The sequence below is a fragment of the Podarcis liolepis genome, assembly GCF_965112155.1.
Source record: "Podarcis liolepis genome assembly, chromosome: Z".
In the NCBI taxonomy this organism is placed as follows: domain Eukaryota; kingdom Metazoa; phylum Chordata; class Lepidosauria; order Squamata; family Lacertidae; genus Podarcis; species Podarcis liolepis.
In genome coordinates this window covers 47,035,564-47,063,498 of record NC_139570.1, presented here as the reverse complement: position 1 = coordinate 47,063,498, position 27,935 = coordinate 47,035,564, and positions in this window count along the sequence as shown.

The following is a 27,935-nucleotide window of genomic DNA, read 5'->3' as shown; positions in this document are numbered from 1 at the left end:
TTAAAAACTACAACAGCCACTGCATCATCTTGATTCTCAATGGAACACAGCCCCTGGGTGAGCACCAGGAACCCCCCCAAGAATCTTGCCATAGCTCGGTAGAGTTTGGGGATAGCGTCCAACCTTTGTAACAATATTCTACCCACCGGGATTATAGGTGATGTGCCTTTGAATGCCAGCTGCTGGGGATCACAAGTGGAAGAAGAGGAGTTTGGATTTGATATCCCACTTTATCACTACCCTAAGGAGTCTCAAAGCAGCTAACATTCTCCTTTCCCTTCCTCCCCCACAACAAACACTCTGTGAGGTGAGCAGGGCTGAGAGACTTCAGAGAAGTGTGACTAACCCAAGGTCACCCAGCAGCTGCATGTGGAGGAGCAGGGAAGCGAACCCGGTTCACCAGATTACAAGCCCACTGCTTTTAACCACTACAACACACTGGCTAGTTTCCTGCTTGTGAGTCCACAGTGGCTGGCCACTGAGAAAATAGAACACTGGATCAGATCCCTGGGGAGAAACAGTATAATCTAGTCTGAAGACAGACTGAGGTTGGTGGGGCATTGGGTTATTCACTGTAATAGAGCAGCCTTCCCCAGGTACAGGAACACGACAGAGTTTGCTCATATTGCTCAAGCAAGGCTTAGCTGGAACGGAGAGCACTCTTGTTCTCCTTCATGTGCAGGAGAATCCCATGCCCAGCTCACAGAGAAGGTGCAACCTGCAATTCAATGTTTCATGCAGATCTAGCAGCTCCCGACAGTTGCACCATTTAAGGCTGCTTGGGGAGAATCGTATGACTGAATGTTCCTCCACCCACCCACCTGGCCACCTAGAAAACTAGAAAACCCCTCCACCTAGAAAACCAGCATGTCAGGAAGGGAAGCTCTAACCCAAACATCTTGCTTACACGCCAGCTTTCTGTGAGAAGAAATCTTTTCTTTTGCATGGAGGAGCATTCAGTTATGTTGACTGCCACATGCCATCTGAAGAGGTATAGCCCACTTACAGGTGCACTACATTAGCTGAGGGCTATGCCAGAGAGAGAGAGAGAGAGAGAAATACTGTAACTCATCCTACTATTTTGCTCCCAGGTGAATTTGGTTTCTCCCCCCCCCCCACTGACCCAGAGAACAAAAAAGAATTTGGGTTTTGCTGGCAGTGACAGCCAGTGTTTTGACAACAAAGCGTCTCTCACTCTCTTACTCTGACTTCTGTCCTAGAAATAGCATACTGTGATTAATCTATTCCTGGCTTTGTTCTCATCACAACAAGGGGACTTTGTCTATGGAGCTGTTTGTTTCCTGCCTTGGAAGAGGTTCCTGCAGCCTGCAAAACAAAAGTCACACAAATAGCTCTGATTGTGGAGACAGAGAGAGAAAGAGAAAAGGAGAAAGAGAGAGAGAGAGAGAACCTTGCCCAGACTGGATGCAAATGGCGGTCAGCTCTGACAAGGGTTGCTAACATCTCTTGCCTGTCCTGGAGCACTCATGCTAAGCTGCATTACCGGTTGGTCATGGGCTTGCTTCATTTAGCCAAAGAAGAAAGATCTGGTGCAACATAGAGATCACAAGCTTCTGCCATTCCTTGGCCCTCCCCTGACTGCCTCTGTTTACATGATAAAATAGGATTAATCCCAGCTGATTGCACATGGTGCTGTTGGCCACATAGCTCCCTTGGCTATGCTTGGCCGGCAGAGATCATCAGCAAGGCAGTAGATGAAAGGCAGGCCAATCTTCCCCAGCCCAATGCCTTCCAGATGTTGTTGGACTTTACCTCCCTTCAACCCTGACAATTGGTTGTGCTGGTGGGAGCTGATTGGGGTCCAGCAACATCTGGAAGGCCACAGGTGTCCTGCAGTCCCTAGCATGCTTTTGGAAGTCAAGCAATGGAGTGACATTCTATAGCTTACTAAAGAGAAGTAGACCTCCCCACATCAGAAGCTTCGTTCAATCCCTGGTATCTCCAGGCATCTCCAGGTAAGGCTGGAGGCAGCCCTGTATAGGGAAGTTTTTAATGTTTAATGTTTATTATGTTTTTGTATACTCTGGAAGCTGCCCAGAGTGGTTGGGGTGGGGTACAAACAATAAAGTTGTTGTTGTTAATATTAGAAATGCTGTTGGGTGACAGGGAAAAGGTGGAACTACTCAACACCTGCTTTGCCTCTGTCTTTACCCAAAAGGAAAGTGATGCCCAATCTGGTGATAACAGAATAAATGACATAAGGAGGGAGCTGCAGCCCAAGATAGGAAAAGAGGTAGTAAGGGAACACCTGGATACTTTAAATGCATTCCAATCTCCAGGACCTGATGAGCTGAATCCAAGGGAACTAAAGGAGCTTGCGGATGTAATTTCAGAACCTTTGAGAAATCTTGGAGAACAGGTGAGGTCCCTATAGACTGGAGGCAGGCAAATGTTGTCCCCATCTTCAAAAGGGGGGGAAACGAAGACTCAAGTACCTACCGACCAGTGAGCTTGACTTAAATACCAGGGAAGGTCCTGGAACAGATAATTCAACAGTTGGTCTGTGAGCACTTAGAAAAGGATGCTGAGATTATGAAGACCCAACAAAGGTTTCTCATAAATAAGTCACATCAAATGAACCTCATTTCTTTTTTTGGATGGAATTGCAAGTTTGGTGGATCAGAGAAATGCTGCAGACATAGTGTATCTAGGTTTCAGTAAGGCTTTTGACCAAGTACCCCTTGATATTCTTGCTGGGTCATAGTATTATTTGGAGTATTGAAGGGAAGATTGTAGGCCAGTGGAAAAATACAGACTAAGCTTCCTTTCCAAACCTGGGCCTCACCTGGGATAGAGGCGTTAACATGACAAAAGGTGTTGATGACCCATCTAAGAGAAATCTTGGGCCTGGGCAGACAGAAGGTTTTCGGGCTAACTGGGTGGGAAGTGACAGGAAAAGAAGGTATTTCGCAAGGTGTGCTGGGAAGAAGAGGGGAGAGAACAGTCAGAGATCCATCTTGGGCTGGCTGGCTGAAGACATGTATTGTACGCCAGTGTTGCACTGCCATAGGGAACAAGACCCTCTTGAAAGCACCATGCTGTAACATCTGGACCCCACCCCCATGCAGACTGAAGTGTAAACAGGCAAATAAACCATATTTCTTAAAGCTATGACACTCAATCATGTCTTCAATTCTCCAAAGAAGCACAAACCCTGGGTGAGTGCATGGAACCTCCTGGAATCTTACTACTGACTTTTGTAAGAATATGAAGGCCCATGTCTAGTCCTGTTGACATCCTGTTCTCACAGTGGCCAACCAGGACCTGAGCACAACAGCAATCCCCTCCCCCATTTGCAATTCCCAGAAGCTGGTATCCAAAGGCACACTGCCTCCAACACCAGAGAGAGAGATCATGGCTATAGTGACTGGTACCGGGTGGTGCTGTGGGTTAAACCACAGAGCCTAGGACTTGCTGATCAGAAGGTTGGTAGTTCAAATCCCCATGACGGGGTGAGCTCCCGTTGCTCCTACCAACCTAGCAGTTCGAAAGCACATCAAAGTGCAAGTAGATAAGTAGGATCCGCTCCGGCGGGAGGGTAAACGGCGTTTCCATGTGCTGCTCTCGTTCGCAAGAAGCGGCTTAGTCATGCGGCCACATGACCCGGCTCCCTCGGCCAATAAAGCGAGATGAGCGCCGCAACCCCAGAGTCAGCCACAACTGGACCTAATGTCAGAGGTCCCTTTACCTTTTTACACATTGAGAGCATTCTCTACTAATTTGCCTAATCCCTTTTTTTGAAAAGCTGGCAGCCATCACTGCATCTTCTGGGAGTGAATTCCAAAGCTGAACTATGTGATGTATGAATAAGTATTTCATATGGGAAGCCGCTCCATTCTGGTTGCCCTTTTCGGTACCTGTTCCAACTCTACAATATCCTTCATGAACTAGGGAAAACCAGAACTGTACACAGCATTCCCAGTGTGGTCTTCAGCAGAGAACTGTGTAACAAGATTGTGGTACTGGCAGTTTTATTTTCAATTACTTTCCTAATGATCCCTAAAATGGAATTTGCCTTTTTTTCACAGCTGTCGCCACTGGGTCAACATCAATCCATCCATTACAACCCCCAAGGTTTCATTCCTGGTCAGTCACCACCAGCTCAAATTAGGATTGTTTGCCCAATGGGCATCACTTGATGCTGTTACACAGAACTGCATTTGCCATTTTACTGTTCACCAAGTTCAGAGAGATCCTTTTAGAGCTTCTTGCAACTCTTTTTGGTTTAACCATCCTGAATAATTTGGTGCCGTTAGCAAATGTGGCTACCCCACTGCTCACCCCTAACTGCAGATTATTTATGAACGAGTTAAAAAGCACAGGCTCCAATACCAGTCCTTGTGGGACTCCACTTTCTATAATCCCTCCATTGCCAGAGTGCCTGGTGCCCAAGTGAGGCCAACAATAGATAGAGAGAACTATTGAAAGGCAGAGGCAATTAATTCCAGTTTTGTCCCCGTCTTCCTCCCTCTTGAGTTCTACAAGGGACAACACTGAGATCAAAGAGGAGGGAGGGCCACCCCCGCCCCTCCGGACTGGTTACAAGGCAGGCTGGTGGGGTGTATTTTGGTAGATAGATATTGATGGGGCAGGGCTTGCTTTGCCCAAATGGAATGTTCTCCCCTATTCCACTGGGGAACAGGTCAATTTATTCCAATTCAGTGACCCACACATCAAAAATATGTTGTAGGCAAGTGTCTGCTGAAAGTGTAAGCAATGCCTGTAAGCGTACCATAATGCCAGGGTGGGACGATTTTGGGGAGAGAAAGCAAACACCAGATTTAGTGGAGGGAGATCTTCATTTTGATCAACAGGTTGAGGTAGTAAACAAAGGGGGGGGGGATTTACCCGGAAAGCATATTCTTTTTGCTTCTTCCCACCTTCCAACTTAGAAGATGCTTAGTACAAAAGCGCCTGGACCTACTCGTCTGCAATTTGGCGGGGTTCTTCCTACTCAGAGGTACCAGTTTCATTGCAGTAAAATACTATGGCATGCTCTAGTAGCATCCTGCATTGCAGATCCTACATGAAGCACTGGGTTGGACTAGATGCACTCCAGGAATCCTTCCAACCCTAAAATTCTATGATCCTACTGTCTGATTGAACTACATTTGACTGAGATCATGGAGGCTCTGTGCAAGTAGGTGGGGCTGTTCAGGTAAAAACCCATGTCAATAAAAGCAGCATTTAAAAACCAGGCCTGAGAAGAGATGGCCACTTGTGTCCTCGATGTGCAGGCTGGGCGGAGCTTCCTGCCCTGGTATTTTAATGAGCGGCTCCCAGTTCTGGTTTGTTTAATGTTGGCTTTTCTGCTACCTTTACTTTGCCTGGTTATTTCTGGCAAAGGGGAGACTAAACCTTCAGTGGGCGTTCGGCATGTCAATAGCTATAATTAGGTTTCCATGTGGTTCCGCATCAGCTTGGACGATCTGTAATTTTCTAGAGGGTGGTCTTTGTTGGGTTGAAAAAACAGAGCAAACACAAAGCGATGCATAAAGGTGAGCTCAAAGAAAGTTGATTGATGCATCAGTAACAGGCTGGAGGGAACTTGGTGCTTGCGGGCATCAGCGCCTGGCACACTGTGCTGAAAACGCCTGCAGCACTTTCTCTGCCACCACCTCCCCACAACTTTCCATTATTAAAAAAGTCAGGATAAAGAGGGGTGAGAGAGCAGTGTGGACAAACTATTTATTATTCCACCTATTTGCCTTCTACAGAAGTAGAGCGTGTGGGATGGGCAAGGTGATGTTTGCATTCCACATGGTGGAGATTTTTAAATACACACAGCAACCCACCCACTTCTAAATCCCCGGAAATTTACAGAAAAACAGTGGATTTTAAAAAGTGCAGCTAGGAATTTGCACACAGCTCTGGGAAGCTTAATCTGAGACCTGTTTTACTTCTCTTCACCCCATAAATTGGTCATAAAGAAGCAAGTATCATTAAGCATGTGCAGAGTTTGTTTCCCTTGCCATCCAGTAACTGCTAAGTGAGGGATGTGATTAACCCTTCATTCACTGCCAATGTTTGCATCATTCACACACAACTCAAAGCTGTGAGAAATGGTACCCGGTGCGGATAACTTCTTGTCAACCCCCCCCTCCATTGAAATTATTAAAAGAAGAAAAAATAAGATACTTATAGTTGCAAGTGTTATTTTTTGGTTTATTTACTTAACATTGTGAGCATAAGCACTTAAAACCTTTTTTTCATGATGGAAATTTCTTACGAATGATTTTTTAAAAACTTAATTTCACTATTTTCCAGCCTACAGTTGCACCAGTGCGGATATGCCCCCACTCTTAAAGAGCTTACCTGGAATACAAGAAGAGCCAGTGGTGGAGGAAGGGGGGGGTATGGGCCGCCCTGAGTGTCATCACTGAGGGGGGGGGGTAACAAAATGACAAAAATATGAGTGGGGTTTTTTTTTGGAAAAAAATGGGCTCACAAAACTTTTTAGTTCAGTCAACAAACGTAACAAAACGCGGGTGGCACTGAGCGCCACACCATGGGTCCAGCACTTACCACAGGGTCTGCAGCGTGCCTGAGCCACACGTCTCTCCTGGGAGTGGCGTGGTGGTTTGGGGGCCTGCAGGCTCCACGCTGCCTAAAACGGCAGTGTGGGACTTGCATCTGCCCTCCACCTCTCCCTCCACTGCCCTACAGCTGAGGAGGAGGAGGCGGAGAGGCTCTACGAGAGCCAGCGTGGTGTAGTGGTTAAGATCGGTAGTCTCGTAATCTGGGGAACTGGGTTCGCGTCTCCGCTCCTCCACATGCAGCTGCTGGGTGACCTTGGGCCAGTCACACTTCTCTGAAGTCTCTCAGCCCCACTCACCTCACAGAGTGTTTGTTCTGGGGGAGGAAGGGAAAGGAGAATGTTAACCGCTTTGAGACTCCTGAAGGGGAGTGAAAAGCGGGATATCAAATCCAAACTCCTCCTCCTCCTCCTCCTCCTCTTCTTCTTCTTCTTCTTCTTCTTCTTCTTCTTCTTCTACGCAGAGTGACTCGCCTCCATTTGTGGCTCGCCCCAACCCCGGCTGCAGGATGCGCGCACCACACCCGGCCCCCAAGTGGCTAGCTACACCGCTGAGAAGAGCTCTGCTGAATCCCATCTAGTATCCAAACAAATCCCTGTGTTGCGAAGAGAACATCAACAACGTCTAGGCAACACGATGACCATATGCATACGTAATAGACAATCTTTATAGAATTCCTTCACATCATAAAAAGTTCAAAATGAAATCTTTAGTCTCAAAGTCTCTGAAAACCTTTAAATGAAGCGAGGTACCAAACTTTGTACGATGGAAGACAAGCTGTGAAGCTTTGTGTATTCAACAATGATGTCCAACACTGAACAGTAATTCTGGATATTGACTACTGTTTCGTAGAATTCTTCACCAGCGTGGTGAGTGGATATATACATATATGGTACCTCGCCTCATCTTCAGCCTTGTGCTATGGAGACCCACTAGCCTGCCTTGAAGGATGTGGGGATGGTCTCCCTTTGGAAATGGGGCGGCAGGAAGAAGGATGTGAAATGAAGATGCAGCCCAGCTGCAGGCGGAACAGCAGGTGCCTCCAAGTTCTGACAGTGGAACATCACCTCCCAGGAGGGGCCAGGGCCAGGTGGGGGGGTTGCCATGGTGACAAGGACCCGCCCTCCTTTGTGACATCTCTTGCTTCTCCCTTAAAAGCCACAGACTTACAGGCAGCCATTGTGGGTTAGTAGTGAGGCGAGTTGAGTAGTAGAGAGAGGTGGTGTTGGTGGTTGGAGACGATAAGCGAGGTGTTCATTTGATTGTTATTTTTATTTTTATTTGATTTATTACTTTTATTTGATTCATTTGCCTGTTGTCTTTGTCCATGGAGTTTTCTTGGCAGGGATACTGGAGTGGCTTGCAGGTTCCTCCTCCAGGCGAGTTCTTAAAGAAATGGGAGTGCCTGATCATTTCATCTGTCTCCTGAGAAATCTCTATGTGGGACAAGAAGCTACAGTTAGAGCTGGATATGGAACAACTGATTGGTTCAAAATTGGGAAAGGAGTACGGCAAGGCTGTATATTGTCTCCCTGCTTATTTAACTTATATGCAGAATTCATCATGCGAAAGTCTGGGCTGGATGAATCCCTAGCCGGAATTAAGATTGCCGGAAGAAATACCAACAACCTCAGATATGCAGATGACACAACCTTGATGGCAGAAAGTGAGGAGGAATTAAAGAACCTTTTATTGAGGGTGAAAGAGGAGAGCGCAAAATATGGTCTGAAGCTCAACATCAAAAAAATGAAGATCATGGCCACTGGTCCCACCACCTCCTGGCAAATAGAAGGAGAAGAAATGGAGGCAGTGAGAGATTTTACTTTCTTGGGCTCCATGATCACTGCAGATGGTGACAGCAGTCATGAAATCAAAAGACGCCTGCTCCTTGGGAGAAAGGCAATGACAAACCTAGACAGCATCTTAAAAAGTAGAGACATCACCTTGCCAACAAAGGTCCGTATAGTAAAAGCTATGGTTTTCCCAGTAGTGCTGTATGGAAGTGAGAGCTGGACCATAAAGAAGGCTGATCACCGAAGAATGGATGCTTTTGAATTATGGTGTTGGAGGAGACTCTTGAGAGTCCCATGGACTGCAAGAAGATCAAACATATCCATTCTGAAGGAAATCAGCCCTGAGTGCTCACTGGAAGGACAGGTTGTGAAGCTGAGGCTCCAATACTTTGGCCACCTCAGCAGAAGAGAAGACTCCCTGGAAAAGACCCTGATGTTGGGAAAGATGGAGGGCACAAGGAGAAGGGGACAACAGAGGACGAGATGGTTGGATAGTGTTCTCGAAGCTACTGGCATGAGTTTAACCAAACTGCGGGAGGCAGTGGAAGACAGAAGTGCCTGGCATGCTCTGGTCCATGGGGTCACGAAGAGTCGGACACAACTAAACGACTAAACAACAACAACAAATTGATTCATTTGATTTCATTTATTTTGATTTTATTATTTTACTTTTTTATTTTACCACTTTTATTTTACTTTTTACTTTTATTTTTTGTTCTTTATTTTCATATTTTTTATTTTACATTTTTATTTTGTGCACATTTGTGAACATTTTGTACAGTGGTACCTCGGGTTACACACGCTTCAGGTTACATACGCTTCAGGTTACAGACTCCGCTAACCCAGAAATATTACCTCGGGTCAAGAACTTTGCTTCAGGATGAGAACAGAAATTGTGCTCCTGCGGTGCGGCAGCAGTGGGAGGCCCCATTAGCTAAAGTGGTGCTTCAGGTTAAGAACAGTTTCAGGTTAAGAACGGACCTCCAGAACGAATTAAGTACTTAACCCGAGGTACCACTGTATATATTTTGTATATATTTATTTTGTGCATATAGGAGTAGTTAGGGGTAAGTGTTGGGTTAGGGTGGGGGTTAGGCTTAGGGCTGAGGTTGGGGTGGGCATTTTAGATAGTTAGCTAGTTTAGAGGGGAGGGTGGGAACTTTTCGGTAACAAAATGTGCAGACTATAAGTAGCATTCCTTTTCTGTCTCTTGGTCTCCTGGGGGCGGGGTGTGAGTCCTGGGGTCCCCTGCACAGCCTTAGCTCTTTGGAAATCGACTCGGCCAGTCTTCTCCAGAGAGCTCAGCTCCTCCACACTCTTTCCCTGCCTTCCCCTTTTCTCTCCCCTCTCATCATTTACATTTACTAGGACATTCCTAGCCCACTTTCCTCCCAGGAGCTCAAGGTGGCCTTCATGGTTCTCCCTGCCACCAGTTGTTATCTTCTCAGCAGCCCTGCAAAGTAGCTTAGGCTGGCCCAAGGTCCACCAGGGAGCTGCATGGCTGAGTGGGGATTCAAATTTATTGTATGCATTGTACCTTTATTGTATATTTCATATTCACATGTATTAATGTGGCCCACACTTTGGGGGGCTTTGGGTGATGTGTAAATAAAAAAACCATGCCATATCATTCCATGTATGTTGCTGTGTGCATAAGATATGTTGCTGTATGTTGCTGTGCATGTTAGCATGGGGTGCTGCTGTGACAGCTTCTGCACACGTTTGTGTTCATGTGTGTCAGAGAGATGGAAAGGGAAGGAGGAGCTACCAAGACTTCAGCTGATCAGCCGTCTCTCTGGTTTGACTGGTGCCCCCTCAGCCCCCACCTCCTGAGTCCTGGGAATTGCAGTTTGTTAAGGATGCTTGGAATTGTAGCTCTGTGAGGGGAAAACTTCAGTTCTCAGGATCCTTTGGGGGAAGAAATGTGCTTTAATTGCTCTTTGTGTTTTAAATTAAGGCTACCAGACGTCCTCGTTTCCTGGGGACAGTCCCCAGATTTACAAATCAGTCCCTTGACAAAATCCTATCATTCCTACTGAAGTTGAAAAGTGTCCCTGGATTCATTGAACCTTATTTTAAATATATGGTGTGGCTCTGACATAAAAGTTGTAGGGCAGCATAATATGAGACTAGAGTGAATGTTTTCTGCTTACAGTGTAAAAGTTAAGCCAGGCACCTGAAGTTTTACAATTCCCATGCTTTTTATTGCATTCATAAATATATGCCATAACTCTTCGCTTAAACATAAGGTTTCAATGTTCCTAGAATAACTGATTCCTAATAGTGAATGTTATCTAAACTTCAGTCTCTTTTTTTATGTATAGTGATTTATAGTCTACCGTCAAGTCTGAGAAGTGGAAATAAAGGATGAAAAGCCATGTCTGTCTGCTGATTCCGAATCAGATAGTAATAAATCACAGTAACATGTCAGAGGGGTTCTGTGACCTTGAAAACATGGGTTGTGACACCATATTCACTTGTCTCTGTGCCGTATGTTATGAGATACGAGGTCATAAAACTGGCACTGTATTTGTAGTTCCAGTTTACTCTGCCAAAGGTTATCCCTTCAACAGGGATTTTAACAGAAACCCAACATACAACGTACTTGCTGCAACTGGCTGTGTAACTACAAGCCTTACTGGTCTGAAAAGAATCCACAACTAAAACTGTACCTTCCCTTTTTGTTCTATGGAGATGCCTGCATATTACGTGATTTAATAATAATAATAATAATTTTTATTTATACCCCGGCCAGAGCCGGGCTCAGGGCGGCTGACACCAATAAAATCACAGTAAAAACATAATGGGGGGGGGGGGAGAAACCAATTTAAAATACAGGTTAAAATGCAATTTAAAATGCAGCCTCATTTTAAAAGTAGCCAATAGATCAAGACCATAAGGGGAGGGAAACATAAGGGTCAGACCGAGTCCAAACCAAAGGCCAAGCGGAACAGCTCTGTCTTGCAGGCCCTGCGGAAAGATGTCAAGTCCCGCAGGGCCCTGGTCTCTTGTGACAGAGTGTGCCACCAAGTCGGGGCCAGTACTGAAAAGGCCCTGGCTCTAGTTGAGGCCAGCCTAACTTCTCTGTGGCCTGGGACCTCCGAAGTGTTGTTATTTGTGGACCTTAAGGTGCTCTGTGGGGCATATCAGGAGAGGCGGTCCCGTAGGTATGAGGGTCCTAGGCCATCATTAGAATGCCATCATCTGCCCCCCCCAAGTCTCAGGCTGGTAGAAGCCCCCAATTTGTGCTGGGTTTTGTGATGTCCAGCTATTTGATGCAGAGCCTCCTGCTGAAAAACCTGGGGTTTTTTTGAATAAAATATTTTGCATATTGTCATATGCATTGCAATAGGAGGGGGCCCTGATCAGAAGAATGTTGGAATATGGCTCCCAGATCTCTCGGCTGTGCCTCCGTGGGAAGTGCCCCACAGCTCTCGGCAGAAGCGCTTGTGCTTTGGGTACCTCTGAGAAATCCTTTTTATTGTGCCCTGGGATGGAAGGATCTTTCAATCTTGGTGCTCTCAGGTTCTCATTTTTACAATCTTAAAAGCACTTCTCAGCATTTTGCACACCTTTTTAATAATAGCAAAAATCCTCACGGAAATTCATCAGCATTTTGGTGCAAATTTCTCCAAATAAACACTTTTGCATGCGGTTTTGGATGACATGCACACCTTTGCAAGCCATTTCTCCGTAATACAATGCATTCTCATATTTTCACAAATGTGCATTTTTGTGCACACTCAAATGACAAATTCCATGTGAATTTTGAAGGATAGCTGCGTTTTGGTTTTCACACATTTTTGGAAACTGTAGATTCAATAGTTTCATGATGACATATACAATCCTTCTTTCAGTACTGTTTGAGCCTGTCAAAGGTTTGGGGCGTTTGGTTTCCAGTTGGTGCATTTTCTGTTATGCTATAACTTGGGAGGAAACACCACAAAAAACTAATAAAGTGGGGTATTGGGCAGGGGGTGCGACAGAATCCTTCAGTGAAGATGGGAGCAGGGAAACACAACTGAGGCTGATGTGATACATATATTGGCTTGAAATCAGGTAGCTTTTTTCCCTTCCCTGCCCCCTCTTTTTGCTTGACATCTAGCACAGGGTTGTCAATGCCACCCCAAACCCCAGTTCTCCCCTAAGAAGCCTCTGAGCCTTTCTTACTGCTCACTTTGCAATGAGGTGATGAGGGAGGTTACTTCTTCCTCCCTTGAAAAGTAGATGTTTGTTTGTTTGTTTGTTTGTTTTATTGCATTTATATTCTTAAAAAATTCTAAGAAGCTCAAGGTTGGCATATTTGGTTCTCCCCGCATTCCTCGTTAAATCCCCACAACATCCCTGTTAGGCAGGCTAGACTGAGAGATAGTGACTGGCCTGAGGTCACCCAATGAGCTTCATGGCCAAGTGGCGATTTGACCTCTGGTCTCTCATGTCCTAGTCCAGTAACCTAACTGCTACACCACACTGACTGAAGGAAGAAGTTGGAAGAGGGACAATCTTTTCCACTTCCTCTTTCAGCTTATTAAGGCCTAGGTTAATTGTTTGGAATCTGATCTTATACAGATCCCTTGGTAGTGTGTGTGTGTGTGTGTGTGTGTGTGTGTGTGTGTGTGTGAGAGAGAGAGAGAGAGAGAGAGAGAGAGAGAGAACCTGAGGTTGAATCCTGACAAGACAGAAGTACTGTTTTGGGGATGGGGCAGATGGGTGTGGGGGACTCCCTGGTCCTGAATGGGGTAACTGTGCCCCTGAAGGACCAGGTGCATAGCCTGGGAGTCATTTTGGACTCACAGCTGTCCATGGAGGCGCAGGTCAATTCTGTGTCCAGGGCAGCTGTCTACCAGCTCCATCTGGTATGAAGGCTGAGACCCTACCTGCCTGCAGACTGTCTTGCCAGAGTGGTGCATGCCCTGGTTATCTCCCACTTGGACTACTGCCATGCGCTCTACATGGGGCTACCTTTGATGGTGACCTGGAAAGTACAACTAATCCAGAATGCGGCAGCTAGACTGGTGACTGGGAGTGGCTGCCGGGACCACATAACACCGGTCCTGAGAGATCTGCATTGGCTCCCAGTACGTTTCCAGGCACAATTCAAAGTGTTGGTGCTGAGCTTTAAAGCCCTAAACGGCCTTGGTCCAGTGTACCTGAAGGAGCGTCTCCACCCCCATCGTTCACTGAGGTCCAGCTCCGAGGGCCGTCTGGTGGTTCCCTCAATGTGAGAAGTGAGGTTACAGGGAACCAGACAGAGGGTCTTCTCGGTAGTGGCGCCTGCCCTGTGGAACACCCTCCCATCAGATGTGAAGGAAATAAGCAGCTATAAGCAGCTATATTATCTTTAAAAGACATCTGAAGGCAGGGATGGGCGGGGTATAAATTATTATTATTATTATTATTATTATTATTATTATTATTATTATTATTACATCTGGGTTGTGGCTGATCTGGAATAGGTGGAGAGAAATGACCAGGGGGGTAGTAGCCATGGCACTTGCTCAAGTATCCATGTGTGTCCATGAATCTAAAAAGGTTGGCAACCCCTACAGAGTTCACAAAATCTTGATCCCTGTTTTGTGAAATTTCGGTTGGCCTAATAGTCAGGTGGTCCTTTATGCAAAAAAGAGGACAAAACAGGAGATAGATTTGCAAAATAATAATAATAATAATAATAATAATAATAATAATAATAATACATGCTAATTCATATGTATAAATGCAAATGCATAAATAACAATTGTCACTGAAGTAGAAATACAGTGGTACCTTGGGTTACATATGCTTCAGGTTACATACGCTTCATGTTACAGACTCTGCTAACCCAGAAATAGTACCTCGGGTTAGGAACTTTGCTTCAGGATGAGAACAGAAATTGTGTGGCGGCAGCGGGAGGCCCCATTAGCTAAAGTGGTACCTCAGGTTAAGAACAGTTTCAGGTTAAGAACAGACCTCCAGAACGAATTAAGTACGTAACCAGAGGTACCACTGTACATCTCAGCTACAGCTGTGTAAACACATGTTAACTTTAAATCCCATCAAAAACCCTTAATTCCCTTAAAGAATTCTGGGCACTGCAGTTTGTTAAGGGCTGCTGGGAATTGTAGCTCGGTGAAGGGTAAGCTACAGTGCCCAGAATTTTTGGAGAGAAAGAATGTACTGCGATTGTGTGTGTATCCACCCCTACTGGGGAAGATTGTGTGATTGTGTGACCATCTGTGAGCCTGCTCAGTCTGCTGCCCAGTTGCTCAGTGTGGGTGGGCAATTTCAAGGCCCCTTTCTGCTCTTCCTTCTTAGGGGATGTCGCCGGAAAACAGGGACTATATCTCCAAAATGAACCTTGACTGGGCAGACTCCCAAACAGAGGACTGTTCTCTGGCCATCCTTCAAATAGAAGAGGATACTTGGCTACTCTGCCTAATGAAACAGGGTTGGGGAATTTGTTGTCCTCCTGATGTTGGCTCCTGGTGGAGCCAACAGTTCACCGTCTCTGCCTATTATTATGGAATTGCTATTCTAAAAATTCCAATGAGCAGTGACCACACATCCTTTAGCTCAAGCAAGCAAACAAACAATACGGAAGTAAAATTATATGTCTCTGCAAATAACAATATGGATGAAACAACAGAAGGGGACAAAACAACATTTCCAGTTGCATTTCAAACCTCAGCTGACAGAACTCTACCCCTGTTCACCAGCACTTTTGTCTATAGCAAATACATCACCCCATTTCCCCCTGCTTGGGTGACTCTTTGAAATGTCCACACAGTCTTGTGGCAAAGGCTAACAGATTCGTTTTGGCATGATCACTTGCGGATCTATTTTCAAAATGAGAGCAAGATCATCAAGTGATATTAAGGAGAATCTTAGTTGTGATCCAGAATCACCATTTGAACAGAGCGCAGGAGCAGACTCATTTAATTTGACACCAGTAGTAGGTCCAAGCAAAACTCCCATAAAGAAGGTTTGTTGACAATATGTGGATAGCTATTGTGAGTCTTAGTTTCACATGCTCATATTATAAAGTAGTTGTTTCTTTTCCAATGAATTTCTTATCAATAAAAAATTCAGTGTGGCACGAGGATATTTTTATTCTGAAAGTGCGGCCCAGGGAAAATAGTCTGAGAACCACCACTTGCCATCATGTATATTCCAGTCTTGCCATGACTGCTTCTTTCTGTTCAGCCAGCCCAGTGAAACCTTTTTGTCTCACCAAAGACTAATAAACGCTTGTTCATTCAGGGCAGCTCTGGCTGTGAGCTCACTTCCCTGCCACTACCGTCATGCTATCTGAGTATGTTTAAAGGTATACATTATATATAGATAATTTAATGCCTGTTTCAGTTCTCAATCAATTATTTTTTTATTTCAACTGTACTCCAGGAAGGAAAGGTTTGCTATGCTGTTGGGAATCTAAATATTGACAATACTTTTCCATCAAAGGGCAGAAAGACAAATCCAGTCTCTTATTCCTAATCTAAACACCAATAAAGCATGTAGCCCCCACCCCGATTCCCTTTATGTCATTTACCCCAGTTTAAAAAGGCTTGCAATAACACTCCTCACTTCCCTGAGCCAGTGTGGGAGACCGGGGTTCGAATCCTCACTCAGTCATGAAACTTGTTATGTACTGAGTTGAATAGGATCCAAAATGCAGCAGTCTGATTGGTCCTAGAACAATAAGATTCAGAATGCAGCAGTCTGATTGGTCCTAGAACAATGCAGCAGTATGATTGGTCTGCAGGAGCCACCCAATCCAGCTCCAGATGGAAGTGAATCCACAACCTGATTGGCCTACAGGAGAATCCCAGAATTAGCCAATCACGTGCAGCCCATTCTGTAAATAATGTATATAAAGCAGATACTTTGGGGGAACTTCCATTCCTCCTCACCACTATGAGCTGAATAAAGAGCATGAAATCCACTCTCAACTCCGAGTATATTTCAAAACTCACTGGCTGACCTGGGGCCAGTCACTGCTTCTAGGCCCACACTACCTCACAGACTTGCTGTTGAGGTTAAATTAGGAGGTGGGGGATTCGTGTGAGTGCACAAGACCAAAAAAGGGACACGCCAGGATCCAATCAGCAGCTGGCATGTCGTCTGTAATTTTGGGATGTCTTGCTTAAATTGGGATGGTTGAGGGATAGAGAGGCAAGACTCGAGTTCAAGGACACGACTCAGGCAGCCACAGAGAGGGGGGCTGGGGGGGCTGCATTCAGTTGCCAGAGCAGAGATTCCTTACCCTGCTGTAATGAAATGCTGGCTTTATTTACAAATAATCAAGCAGAGCATCCTGGAAGGATATAAAGAGAGATACAAAGATTATTCACAAGTATACTTTTTGTCAAAACTGAAACATTAATCTAAGTAAAATAAAAACAGTCCCAGGGAAGAAGAGAGGAAAAAGGAAAAAGAGAGATAAAGCGAGATAGCTAGAATTTAAACAAATATAGAGAAAATAAAGTTAAGAAACTAAGGAACCTCTGCTTCTTTGTCTTTCATCTGTATACAAACATAATTCGACTCATCCACTCCAATATAACCCACAGAAGGACTACTTTCTATAAACAAACATTGTCTTCAAACCCAATGTCTTCAAAACTTCAAACCCAATGTCATTATTTCTTTTTCTTTTTTTACAGAACGTCTACAATCCCCTTGACTCTACTCTAATAGTTCTTGGTAGATTCAGGTAGGTTGCTGTGTTGGTCTGACGCAGTTGAAAAAAAAATTAAAAATTGTGCAGTAGCACCTTAAGAGACCAACTAAGTTTGTACATGCACACTTCTTCAGATACACTGAAACAGAAGTCACCAGACCCTTATATATAGTGGGAGGGTGGGATGGGGTTTTTCTGAGAAGGGTAATAGGAGATGGGTGATTGGCTCAATGGGTATGATAAACCTGTTGACGACTGTTAATGACTGCTGTTAGTCCCATAGGAAAAAGCAAGGGATAGTATGCAGATAACCAAAAATAGCTTTAGCACAGAGGTCAGCAAACTTTTTCTGCAGGGGGCTGGTCCACTGTCCCTCAGACCTTGTGGGGAGCCGGACTATATTTTAGGGGGAAAGCTGAACGAGTTCCTATGCCCCACAAATAACCCAGAGATGCATTTTAAATAAAAGGACACATTCTACTCATGTGAAAACATGCTGATTCCCAGACCGTCCGCGGGCCGGATTTAGAAGGCGATTGGACTGGATCTGGCCCCCGGTTCTTAGTTTGCCTACCCATGCTTAGCATATGAGATCCTGGGATTTGAGATCCTGCTTTGAAATCACTGGACCCAACAACATCAAACGTACCATCTTATAACATTGTGTATGCCATCAAATTCCAGCAGTTCCCTTTAGCTCTCTATATTGGACAAACAGGCCATGTCATAAATGGGCCAGACATAAATCTGACATCAGGAATCACAAGACAGAGAAGCCAGTAGGAGAACACTTCATTCTTCCAGGACATTCAATACAGGATCTCAAAGCAGCTGTCTTATTACAAAATATGTTGAAGTCCATAACCTACATTCATATCTATTCCAGACTCAATATAGTACGTCTAACAAAATGATTTTTAAAGTCCGCATCCACTTTGACTGTGTCATACCACAGATATCCATGCCATCCAAACCTTAAATGATGACCTTCCAAAATTCTCTTATTTCTCAAGGTCACCCATTCCTTCCCTTTCCTTTGCATCTTGTAGTACTTTTATTTTAAATTATGGGTTTTTTTTACCTTGCCAGAAAACTTAGATCTTTTAAGATATTAGTCACAAACAACAGACTGCAAAGTACAATTTCAAATCAGGGAGTCCCAATCCTCCCCTTTCCTTTGCATCTTGTAGTACTTTTATTTTAAATTATGGGTTTTTTTTACCTTGCCATAAAACTTAGATCTTTTAAGATATTAGTCACAATATGTATTGTTTGAAATATAAACATCATTCTGAGCAAGAGATTCATCTTTATCACGGAGATTTTACCTAACAATGACAATTTTAACTTTCCCCATCTTGACAGGACACCCATGTTTTAACATAATTATTTTGAAATTATATACAGTGGTGCCCCGCAAGACGAATGCCTCGCAAGACGGAAAACCCGCTAGACGAAAGGGTTTTCCGTTTTTGAGCTGCTTCGCAAGACGAATTTCCCTATGGGCTTGCTTCGCAAGATGAAAACGCCTTGCGAGTGTTCCAATTTTTTTTCGCTCCCCCCCCTTTTTCTAAGCCGCTAAGCCGCTAATAGCCTTTTAGCCGCTAAGCCGCTAAGCCTTTAATAGCCGCTAATCCGCTAAACCGCTAATAGCGCTAAGCCGCTAATAGGGTTGCTTCGCAAGACGAAAAAACCGCTAGACGAAGAGACTCGCGGAACAGATTATTTTCGTCTTGCGAGGCACCACTGTATATATTATTCATACTTGTCATAGTAATATCCAAGTATTTACCCCCCCCCCCGATTTGAAACCCTCTTTTCTGCATCAAAACCTTCTGGACTTCTCTTGTCATATTTTTTGTTAATATATTCTTTGTGAATATTTTCATTTTCTGATAGTTAATCTTAAAACCTGCTAATGTACCAAACTTCTTTAATTTGTCCATAAAGTTCCTACTCCCTGCAATTATTTTACTTAGATCAAAGACTCAGTTTGGCACACACCCCCCCACACACATTTGCGTACACACACACACCTAGGGTTGCCATATTTCAAAAAGTAAAAATCAGGACATCACCAAACTTGTTGAGCTTTCTTTTTCTTTTTGACTTGCCTAAGATTCAGGATGTATGGCAGCCCTAACAGAGGCTGGGAGCCTCAGTGGTGCTTGGCTAGTTCCTCTATATCTATGACACTCCCAAAGACACTGCCATCATCCGCAAACTCTCTTAGCTTGTACGTTTCTTTTATTTCTTTATTATTTCTTTTATTTATTTATTCCCATAATTCTCTCATCTTGTCTAATATCTGTAAGCAACACTTCTAAGATCAGAATGGAGTTAACAAGTTTGGTGGATCAGAGGAATACTGCAGACATAGTGTATCTTGATTTCAGTAAGGCTTTAGACATAGTCCCTGTGATAGGAATTTTATGGTCTTAAATAAATGGTAATGCTCATAAGTGTACCAACCAAGCATGTACATAGATCAGCACAGGAAGGCCAACCTGGAACCATTTTGATTCCTAAACTGAGCAAATGTTTTCTCTACAAGGTCAAAATGAGAAACCTCCCCATTGTCTCTTTCCTCACAAATCCTGTCTTAAGGACACATTTAAGATATGAATAGGGTGTGAGCCTGTGACCTGGCCCAGGAACTAAGTATTTATCATTACAAAAGACTGGCCAGGCTCCCCAGGCAATCCAATCAAGTAACCTGCCAGACAGGAGATAAACAAGGACAAGAGATAAACAACATTTAAATTTCTGTATAGACCGGCTTTTCTGTGATGTAGGTATGATGTATCTGGGGGTGGTCTTGATCTACAGGGGGGCAATTTCAAAAGTCTTGATAAGGCCTTGCACCCTCCTCCTCGCCTGCGTGTGAGGAGAGCACCCTGTTGCAACAGATCAATAAAGATCAGGCTTACTAGCTGCTTTGCTTCTCAATATTCTCTGGTTGGCCTCTGTTATTCTCTCCTACCAATAGGGAACCCATGTAAGGACTCTATATGGGCTCTTGGATACCCCATAAGGGAAAAGGGCAATTTTTGTTTACAACAGTATGTTTAGCCTGGAAAATGGGATACTCATAGGATATATGATAGCCACCTTCAAATATCTAAAGGACTGTCACATGGAAGATGAAGCAAGCTTGTTTTCTTCTGCTCTGGAAGGTAGGACTTGAACCAATGGCTTCAAGTTACAAGAAAGGAGATTCCGACTAAACATACGGAAAACCTTTCTAACAGTAAGAGTTGTGGAACTGTCTCCCTCAGGAGGTTGTGGACTCTCCTTCCTTGAAGGTTTTAAAGCAGAGTTTGGATGGCTATCCGTCATGGATGCTTTAGCTGAGATTCCTGCATTGCAGGGGGGCGGAGTCAGTTGAAGTTCTGAGCACTCTTCAAAGGCATTGTCATGTAGAGGGCTTTACAGTAATCCAACTAAGCTGTAACCATAGTGGGTGTTTTAGTGACCAAATCAGAAATCTCACGGAGGAGCAGCCTTTGTAAACACAGAGGAAGTTGCCTTCCACCAGCTCAGATCATTGGTCCATCTAGCTTAGCATCATCTGCTGTCTGGTAGAGCATCTTCTTGCCACACAAAGGATCCCTGGTTCAGTCCCTTGTGTCTCTACCACGTAGGTCTGGGAATATCCTTGGCCTGAAATCCAGGACACTGCATCACTGCAGACAATTTTGAGCTAAATGGGCCAAAGACCTGACTTGATATAAAGCTGCTTATCGTGTTCCTTTGTGCACTGACTGGCAGCATCTTTCTGGGGTTTTAGACATGGGACATTTTCAGCCTTACCTGGATACGCTAGGAATTGAACCTGGGACCATCTGCATGCAAAACAGGCACTCTGCCACTGAGCTATGAACCCCCTCCCCAAATAATAACCAAAGAAACAGAAAGGGAAGAAAGGAAAAAATGCAACGTGCAGCACTTTGGACTTAGCTCAGTAACTAATGGGCAGGCAGTGAAATTATTTCAGCAGTAGCGCAACATGGTGACAGCAGTTTGCCTTGGTGATCAGGGGAGTCACTACAGTTTGCACTAGTGCAGCTTCTGGGCCAACCTCAAGGGCAGCTCCACAAGGGGCTTGCAGTAGTACCCCATGGACAACAACAGAAGAAGACGGAGAGTTTGGATTTGATATCCTGCTTTATCACTACCCAAAGGAGTCTCAAAGCGGCTAACCATCTCCTTTTCCCTTCCTCCCCCACAACAAACACTCTGTGAGGTGAGTGGGGCTGAGAGACTTCAGAGAAGTGTTATTGGCCCAAGGTCACCCAGCAGCTGCATGTGGAGGAGTGGGGAATCGAACCTGGTTCACCAGATTATGAGTCTACTGCTCTTAACCACTACACCACAGCTGTCCTACCAGGTGAAGCTGGAAAAAGGTACCCCTAGCCACTGGGTGTCTAGTGCCAGAGGTGGATCCAGGTGGACCCCCAGACTATGAACCTGCTCCAGCCAAATCAGGCAACTGACCACCTTTTTATTATATATTGTTTATTATGGAAATGAACTATCAAAGAAAAGGGTAGGTGCATTATCATGAGCTGTTGTAGATTCTCCAAGCAAACAGCACTGCTGTGAGGGAAGCACCCTTAGCAGGAATCCTAAAGCACCTCTGCTTTCACCCTGCACGGTGGCTTCTGGCAAACGTGGTCAAGGAACAATGGTCATGAGTGTTCTGGGAAAGAATGTAAAACATCTGACTTCAAACGGTGGCAGGAGTTTAAACATGTCACCGCTGGCAAAGCACAAAATGGCCTGTATAATTTGTCAAAAGCCTGTTGAAAGCTTCGGGGCTGGTGGGGAGGGGGGAGAGGGGAGGGAAAAGCTAGCCGCTCTCTGATCTGTAGCCTCCTACCCCAAATTTCTTGCCACTCTATAATATGGATTGTATGGCTGGAAAGAGATGTCAACTCTGTGGAACGTGGGACCATTCCAGTTTCAAAGGGGGCACCGAGCGGGAACTAGATGTTGACTTTTTTTATTGAATTATCTATAAAAAATAAGTCTGTTGCCTTTCATGCCTGCAAAGGCATCTCTGGCAATTTGACAGCTCAGGTATTGGGGGTAGGGGAAGAGAAATAACACCCCTCCTTTAAAAAAAAGAAAGAATAGCCCTTCATTATACTGAAGTCGCTCCAACCCTTTGATCATTGTTTTGGTTTGCCTATTTCTCCAGCTCTGCAATAAACATTTTCAAAAGCAGTGTGCGTGGATTATTTATGTTTACTTATCCCCAATGCATTTTATAGGTGCTATGAAGACAAGGCAGCTTGACCAACCTGGGCTGGGTTGAAGGTCATGAAAGGCTCCTTTTACCAGTGCATCTCGCCACCTTCTGTGGTCTAAATGGATCACCCTAAACGCCTTTCTTGAATGAATGAATGAGTGAGTGAGTGAGTGAATGAATGAATGAATGAAAAAATAAATAAATGCAACAATAATACAGATTTCAAGATGGCACATTTTGCTTCTACTGTATCTGAAAAATCTGAAACTGGGTCAGTGTCACATTTTTTGTGAGGGTTTAGGGAACTGCAGATTTCAGGACATCTTCTAGAGTGCCTTCTTGATATGACTGGCAATTTTGTTTTTCTATGATGGCACCTGATGGCCAGTGGTGCAGCTGCAGATTTTGAAATGCAGGACATCATCATGATGGCCACACCCTCCAAGGACTTTTCAAAAATGCAGGCAGCTGTTTTGATCGATTATTACATCCATATTCTGAAAGAGCAGCAGTTCACAGCACAGTGGAAGCTAGTCCATTGGAGTGGAGGTGGTCCTAGCAACCTCAGTGAACCCTCAACCAGCCACAGCCTGCCTGTCTGCCTTCTTACTTAAAATCAGTCAGGGCAGGGGCCTCTGCCTGTCCTTGGCCCTAGGGTTGCCATATTTTGAAGAGCAAAAAAAGAAAACACATTTGCCAACTTCTAAGTTTAACTATGGATCGCTATGACGACTCTACCCATGAAAAAGAGAACTTCTCCTGGAAAAAGAGGGCATATGGCAAGCCTACACTAGCTTCATCTACTGTTGGTCTCTTTGCTTTCTACCCTACTAGTCCTAATGAGCAACAGCGACCAGTCATAACATAATATCCATTTAACTCTGATCAGCAATGATCGCAACCCTATGCATAGTTAGTCTTGGAGCTGGTTTCTTTGAACTCAGTGGTGTTGGCGTTTAACAGCAGAGGTTCAGTTTATAAAACACATTGAGCTTTGGCAAAAGACCTTCAGCTAGCTGAAATGCAAACTTTTAAGAGTTGAGATTTTAATTAGAAATGCTAACAAAATGTTACCATTTATATTGCTAACCACTCTGAAGAAGCCCCCCCTCCCCCCCACGCACACAAAGAAAAAAGAAGTATCTCATCTCTAATTCACAGTGTCCTTAATTCTCTCACTTCCTTTCCCAGCCTGCAGACCTCTGGATGTTTTGAGCTACATTCCCCATCTTCCTTGAAGATCCCATCCCAACGGGCCATGCTAGCTGAGAATGAGGGCAGTTGTAGACCAAAATGTCTGGAGGACACCAGATTGGGAAAGGTTGTATTATGCTAATCTGTCACAAACAAATTTGAAAGCCTCATTCTCAATTCATTCACTTGCCAGAGGAAGGTTTTTGGTGTCCATCTGTTTCAAGAGACAATGGAAGAGCGTGCCATTGGGGCTAAAGTCAAACCATTGGAGAGTTAGTCTCTGCTGTGGCTGTAGAGACCAATACGGGAGAAACATGTTTTTATTGCAGGTGAGGCAGATGAAGTCGTCTGGTTGTGTGCAGATGCACCATGGCATTTCTTCTTTCTGTGCTCCTCCCAGCAGACATTTCTCCTCTGGTCACTGCTGCAGATGCACAACCTGACTGTCTGTCCACAGGCACTGCGATCATCTGCAAGCGATTTCCATATGGCAGGGTTGATGTTTCCAGCCTTCATGTCATGTTTGCAGACGTCATTGTAACACAGAGTTGGTCTGCCAGTGGGTCTGGGGCCTGAAGCCAGCTCCCTATGGATCAGGTCCTTGGGGATCCTGCCATCTTCCATTCTGTGGACATGACCAAGCCAGCATAGCATTGCTGAGACAGGAGTGTGAAAATGCTGGGAATGTGGTCTTGGGAGAGCACATCTTTGTTTGGAATTCTGTCCTGCCATGTGATGCCTAAAATCTTCCTGACGCAGTGCATATGGAAGCCAGAGAAAGGACAGCCTGCTAGTTACCTTGGTGCTCTGGCAGGTGGTATCACCCGCTTCCCCAAAATTCACCACTGTTCATGTCCAATCCAGGCCAGGATTAGCTCGAGTTTGTGTTCGCCTTGAAACAGAGACACTTGCACATGAACAGTGAACAGAAGAAACCTTCCAGTCCCTGCTGCCACAATTCCTTTTATTGCCATTATAGTAGTCGTGGGAGATTTCAGCTTCCCCAATATGTGTTGGAACTCAAATTCTGCCACAAATGAAAGGTCCAACAAATCCCTCTGTTGCCTCACTGATAATTTCATTTCCCAGAAGGTGGAAGAAGCAACAATGGGATCATCAATCTTGGACCTGGTCTTCACCAACAGGGAGGAACTGATTGATGAAGTGGAAGTACTCAGATACTTGGGGGGAAGTGATCATAATCTCCTGGGTTTCGTGCTACAGAGGCAAGTGAAAGCTGAGTGTAGACAGACATGCACCCTGGACTTTTAAGAAGGTCAGTTTCAAAAAGCTTAAGGAGCTACTGGGTGAGATCCCATGGTCAGAAATACTCAAAGTCATGCCAAACGAACCTCATTTCTTTTTTTGATGGAGTTATAAGCTTGGTGGATCAGAGTATATTTTGACTTCAGTAAGGCTTTATTTATTTATTTTTAAATATTTTTTATTGCTTTTTCAGATACAAATGTACAGTCAGTATAAAGAAATAACAGTAAGAGAAAAAGAGAAAAAGAAGGGGGAAAAAAAAACCAGAAAAAGCCATCTTTCCAAAATGTTTTCTCATAACCAACTGGACTTCCCCACATCTCCCTCACCCTGCATTCTTTACAATAAAAATATCAGCAAATTATTTCCTTGTTTCATACATTCCTTTGTACTTTTGAATAGTTCTATTTTATGTTTAAAATACTTATTATCTAATTACTTTACTTTAAAATAAATATGATATTACTTTAAACATTAGTCCTTTCATAATTATAACTTAATTTCCCATATACCGAATCTTATTGCTGAAGCAAAATTTTCCAAGTCATACAAAACTCTTAACATTCATATAACTTATAATATTTTTGTAAATAGTCTTTGAATTTTTTCCAATCCTCTTCCATTGTTTCTTCTCCCAAATCTCGGATTCTGCCAGTCATTTCCGCCAATTCCATGTAGTCCATCAACTGCGTCTGCCACTCTTTCAGTGTGGGCAAATCTTGTGTCTTCCAGTATTTTGCGATGAGTATTCTTGCTGCCGTTGTTGCATACTTTAACACCTTCTGGCCAACGATGCCCAGGAGAAAGGCCTCTGGTTTCTTGGGAAAGGTGTACTTAAACACCTTTTTTAACTCATTATAAATCATTTCCCAGAAGACCTTCACTTTTGGGCAAGTCCACCAGAGGTGAAAAAATGTCCCTTGACTTCAGTAAGGCTTTAGACAAAGTTCCCAATGATATTCTTGTGAGGAAGCTGGTAAAATGTGGATTGGACATGGTAACTGTTAGGTGGATTTGTAGCTGGTTGACTGACTGAACCCAAAATGACCTGAACAGATTGGAGAACTGGGTGTAAGCTAACAAATGAGTTTCAGTAGGGACAAATGTAAGGTTCTGCACAGGCAGGAAGAACCAGATGCACCAATATAAGACAGGGGACACCTGGCTTACTAGCAGTACATGTGAAAAGTATCTAGGGATCTTAGTAGACCACAAGTTTAACATGAGACAACAGTGCAATGCAGCAGCAAAAAAAGCTAATGGTATTCTAGACTGCGTCAGCAGAAGTATATGGTGTTCATATCAAAGGAAGTAATAGTACCACTCTGTTCTGCCTTGGTCAGACCACACCTGGAATACTGTGTCCAATTCTGGGTGCCACAATTTAAGAAAAATGTTGACAAGCTGGAACATGTGCAGAGGAGGGCAACGAAGATGATCAAGGGTCTAGAAGCCAAGTCTTATGAGGAACAGTTGAAGTAGTTGGGTATGTTTAGCCTTGAAAAGAGGGGACTAGGATAGCTATCTTCAAATATCTAAAGGGCTGTCACATGAAGATGGAGCAAGTTTGTTTACTTGCTCTGGAGGGTAGAACTAGAACCAATGGCTTCAAGTTACAATAAAGGAGATTCCAACTAAACATCAGGAAGAACTTGCTGTTCAGTAGTGGAACAGTCTCTAGGAGGTTGAGCTCTCTAATTCCTTGGAGGTTTTTAAGCAGGGGCTGGATGACCATCTATCATGGATGCTTTAGCTGAAATTCCTGCATTGCATCGTTCTAGCATCATTGCTAGCTCACTTCCAGGAGAGCTAGACCCAGAGCAGGTAAGTTCCCACTTAGTAAGATGTATCTAGCTTCCCAAATGCAAGAGGCCAAGTATCACACTTGATCAGTGGTGAGGAACCCTTTTTCAGCATGAGGGTTGCATTGACCTTCCAATATAAGCTCTGTGTGACAAAGCTTCGGTGCATGTAAACTGTCACTCACAAATTTCATGTGGCTCAGTACCATCTCTTTCAGTCCTGCACAAACTTGAGAGCAGGGCCAGCTGACTACCTTTTGCCACTTGAAACAGAAAACGGCGCCTCCCAGCTCTTCCTCCTCTGCTGCCTGAGGCAACAAATTTGACAAGTAAATAATGGACGGCAGCTAACAGATTGAGGTTGAATCCTGACAAGACAGAAGTACTGTTTTTGGGGGACAGGAGACGGGTGGATGTGGAGGACTCCCTGGTCCTGAATGGGGTAACTGTGTCCCTGAAGGACCAGGTGCGCAGCCTGGGAGTCATTCCAGCTCCACCTGGTACGCAGGCTGAGACCCTACCTGCTTGCGGACTGTCTCACCAGAGTGGTGCATGCTCTAGTTATCTCCCACTTGGACTACTGCAATGCGCTCTACGTGGGGTTACCTTTGAAGGTGACCCAGAAACTACAACTAATCCAGAATGCGGCAGCTTGACTGGTGACTGGGAGCGGCCTCCGAGACCACATAACACCAGTCTTGAAAGACCTACATTGGCTCCCAGTATGTTTCCGAGCACAATTCAAAGTGTTGGTGCTGACCTTTAAAGCCCTAAACGGCCTTGGCCCAGTAGACCTGAAGGAGCATCTCCACCCTCATAGTTCTGCCCGGTCACTGAGGTCCAACGCCAAGAGCCTTCTGGCGGTTCCCTCGCTGCGAGAAACCAAGTTACAGGGAACCAGGCAGAGGGCCTTCTCGGTGGTGGCACCCGCCCTGTGGAACGCCCTCCCACCAGATGTCAAAGAGAACAACAACTGCCAGACTTTTAGAAGACATCTGAAGGCAGCCCTGTTTAGGGAAGCTTTTAATGTTTGATGTATTACGGTATTTTAATATTTTTGTTGGAAGCTGCCCAGAGTGGCTGGGGAAGCCCAGCCAGATGGGCGGGGTATAAATAAATTATTATTATTTAAATGAGTTGGAGGTAGACCACTGAAGGAAATGGGGAATAAAAAAGGAGACCACTGCCCTGCTCTTCCCAGGCAGAGCATGTGCAACAAGTGCAGGGGGCAGCAAGTGGCACACTCCTCCCCCTCCCCTGGATTTGCCACCCTGCCCAGCTGTCCCCAGCCTGCCACCTGAGGTGGCTGCCTCACCCAGCGCCATAGTGGGGGCCAAGCTAGGCCTGTTTGTGGAAGATTTCCATTTAACTGGGGATACTCCTGAGCTGAGAGAGTTTCTGCAGGGGAAG